Source organism: Mus musculus, chromosome 9 (genome assembly GCF_000001635.26).
Source record: "Mus musculus strain C57BL/6J chromosome 9, GRCm38.p6 C57BL/6J".
Classification (NCBI taxonomy): Eukaryota; Metazoa; Chordata; class Mammalia; order Rodentia; family Muridae; genus Mus; species Mus musculus.
Window position 1 is genome coordinate 30,061,053 of NC_000075.6, and position 3,509 is coordinate 30,064,561.

Sequence of the window (3,509 nt, forward strand, 5' to 3'; positions counted from 1 at the left end):
CTTTGTGCTATAACTATAAGGAAATGGCACATTTGTCAGAGTAAAAGAAAAATGAAAAAGGGGTGTGTTGCTTTCTTCCAGGACAAATATCTTCCAAAGAATGTGTAGTCATCAGAAATAGAACCAATAGGAGCTGTGTGGGAGAGAGAAAGAAAAAGAGAGAGGGGAAAGAAGGGAGGGAGAGGGAGAGGGAGAGGGAGAGAGAGAGGGAGGAGGAAGAGGGAGAATTAGCCAATGTGATTAGAGGCTAAGATGTCCTAAGATGGGCTGTAAACCCAGAAAAATCGTTTCTTTTCAAAATCCAAAGGCTGAAGATCTAACAGAAGCATGCGATGTTTCGCCTACTTCCCAAACCCAGGAAAACAGAAATTGAAGCAAATAAAGATAGGACCAACTCCCCAGATCAGTGTGGTTAGGATGGGAATTTGTTTTTTCTCTTGATTTTCTATTCTACTTGGGCTTCCAAATGATTGGCAAGAGTCCCACCCACCTTAGGGAGGCAGTCTGACTTACTGCGTTGACAGAGTCAAATGCCAGTCTCATTAAGAACATCCTTTCAGATAATTTCCAAATAATGTGTGATCAAGCAACTGGGCAGCAAATGGAACCCTGTGTTCCATTTAAGCTGCCACGCAAAATTGAGCATCACAATAGGGTTAGTGGGACTATTATCGAACTTCTCATTTGAAGCAGAGAGGGCATGAAACACAGCCAACCCGCTGAGCTATGCAAAATAAAAAAAAAAAATTAGTTGACCAGAGAATTAAAAGTGATAAGATAGAGCCTTGAAGCTGAGTGAGAACAAAGACAGTCATCCATGTATAGCCCATGCATTTGTGACAGAGCCGGGTGGAAGGACACATAGTTGGTGTGGCATGGTTTAGGTAGCCAGCACCATCCAAACAGTAAGCGAACTACCTGGCAAATGAACAGTCACTTCAGCCACGGAAGCCTATTCCAGTCCACTCAAATGGCGAGTTTAGTGGGCAGGCTGTGTTTAGAAGGGAGATTGTAGCACTGAAGGAGATTGTGAGCATACAGTTAGTGACTCGGAGAAACCGAGGTCAGCATGGACCAATGTTATGCAAGTATTAGGAACAACAAACAGCTTTTCTTAAGACTATAAAGCCAAGCGGTCACACTCTCCGTCCCAAGAAATGTAAGATGTGGAAGTGTGAATTTCTAGGATCAGCTGAAAGATAACACTGAAAGGCTCAAAACAACATATAAGCTGGACATACGTACATAGAGAGCGAGCCTGCAGACACTGGAGGCTGGACATAATTGTCATAAGATGATGACCACCCTATAGGAACACGCTACCAAGGAGAAGTCCGTGCAGAATGTGATCAATGCTAAGACTTTGCAGCTATCCATAGCCAGGAAATCTTGTTAATCTCACTGAGACAGCTTTACAAGTGTGTTACTTGTATTTTAATTGTTGACAGTACAGAAAACCAGGTTCACTGCTCAGCAAGCTCCTATATAATTCAACCATGTTCCTGTGTAAGCCTTACTCAGTTGAATGTTGAGTTCCCACATTTCTCCCTATATAGCTATCTTATTGGTAGGTGTATTCGATACTTCTCTAGTGCTTTGATAAAATACCATGGCCAAGGTAACTTACAGGAAAAAGGCTCATGGCTTTAGAAGGATGAGTCTGTCACTGTCACAGTGGGAAAGCATAGCAGCAGCAGTAGCAGCAGCAGGTATGGAGGGAAGGCCAATCGAGAGCTCTTGTTTTGTTTTGTTTTTTTCACCATCTTAAATTATTATTATTATTATTATTACTATTATTATTTGTAATAAAGGAGGTAGTGATGGATGGAAAGAGACACTTCAAAAGTCAAAATTCATATTAGACAGTGGGGAGAGAAAAATTAAGTTAAGTGGAGGAGTTGGGGAGAATCCACCTGTAAACATCAAATCAAGAAATCTGGGGAAAGCAAAGGATTGGGAGAGGGGAGAACTGGACACCGGTCCAGTCTGTCCTCCAGGCTGGACTATCTGTGCTTCAGCACAGCAATACAGAGCAGCAGGAACTCCCATCTTAAGCAGACTGGTCACTGCTTCCCACACACTCAGCAAACAGAGATGGGTCATGGAAGTAAGGGGGTGGTCCAAAAGCAAGGAAGGGCAAGCCCGGGACTCCCAGTACTGATTCTCCTCTAGCTGGAGGTGGGTAAGGAGGAGACCCAGCTCAAATACTGAGCAGCCAGAAAAAGATGGCGAAGAATAGGAACAGGGAATCTCGCCAGCTGGAGGCTGGGTGGAGTGACCCTGTCCCATGTCCACCCTTCGGTAAGACTCAGGGGCATTGAACACTGTGGTGAAAAAGCCAAAGGGGAAGGCACCAATACCAAAGGAGAAATGGAATACCCACCCCCTCCCTGACTCCTGGCATCACCGAATGGGTGGAATCCTTCAACTCTCTAGAGATGGCCGTTGGCACTGAGGGCAGGGTGGAGTTTTTGATGTGGGATCCAGCGGTTTCTGACTCTCTTGCCCATTAAGAGAGATAACCTCCCTGCCTCTGTCAGCTTTACACACTGGGTATTCCTGCTGGTCTGGCCGTGTCTCTAGCCACTGATGAAGACTGGGACAACTATACAGATGACCATACACGCTGACCACAGCTTTGTGAGCAGTCTCCCGACATTTGTTACATTAAGGATGGACCATCTAGTGATTGCCATATCCAGGGATCCATCCCATAATCAGCTTCCAAACGCTGACACCATTGCATACACTAGCAAGATTTTGCTGAAAGAACCCAGATATAGCTCTCTCTTGTGAGACTATGCCGGGGCCTAGCAAACACAGAAGTGGATGCTCACAGTCAGCTATTGGATGGGTCACAGGGCCCCCAATGGAGGAGCTAGAGAAAGTACCCAAAGAGCTAAAAGGAACTACAACCCTATAGGTGGAACAACAATATGAACTAACCAGTACCCCGGAGCTCTTGTCTCTAGCTGCATATGTATCAAAAGATGGCCTAGTTGGCCATCACTGGAAAGAGAGGCCCATTGGACTTGCAAACTTTATATGCCCCAGTACAGGGGAATGCCAGGGCCAAAAAGGGGGAGTGGGTGGGTAGGGGATTGGGGGGTGGGTATGGGGGACTTTTGGGATAGCATTGGAAATGTAAATGAGGAAAATACCTAATAAAAAAAAAAAAGAGAGAAAAAAAAAAAAAGAAGGTCACACTCGCCTCGTCCCGCCCTGCTCCGGATTTGGCTCTTTGGGGCCCATTCTCTTCCTCCATTGCTGCCACAGCAAGTTCTGCTTCGCCCCATGTAGCCCCCAGGACCCCCAGGACACACATACACACACAGGCCCCAACAAAGCAGGACTGAGAGCTCTCATTTTTAACTGCAAACAGAAAACAAACACAAAACAGATAAATCTTAAGCTATCAAGACTCATCCCAGTGACTTATTTCCTCCAGCAAAGCCACATCTGAAAAACCTCCCCAAACAGCCACTAGCTGGGATCAAGTATTCAAATTC

At 45.4% G+C, this 3,509-nt stretch overlaps 1 pseudogene; it reads right to left on the reverse strand.

Moving 5' to 3' along the window:
• Positions 1-2,200: 2,200 nt before the first annotated feature.
• On the reverse strand, positions 2,201-2,667 carry Gm19640 (annotated as a pseudogene).
• Positions 2,668-3,509: the final 842 nt, after the last annotated feature.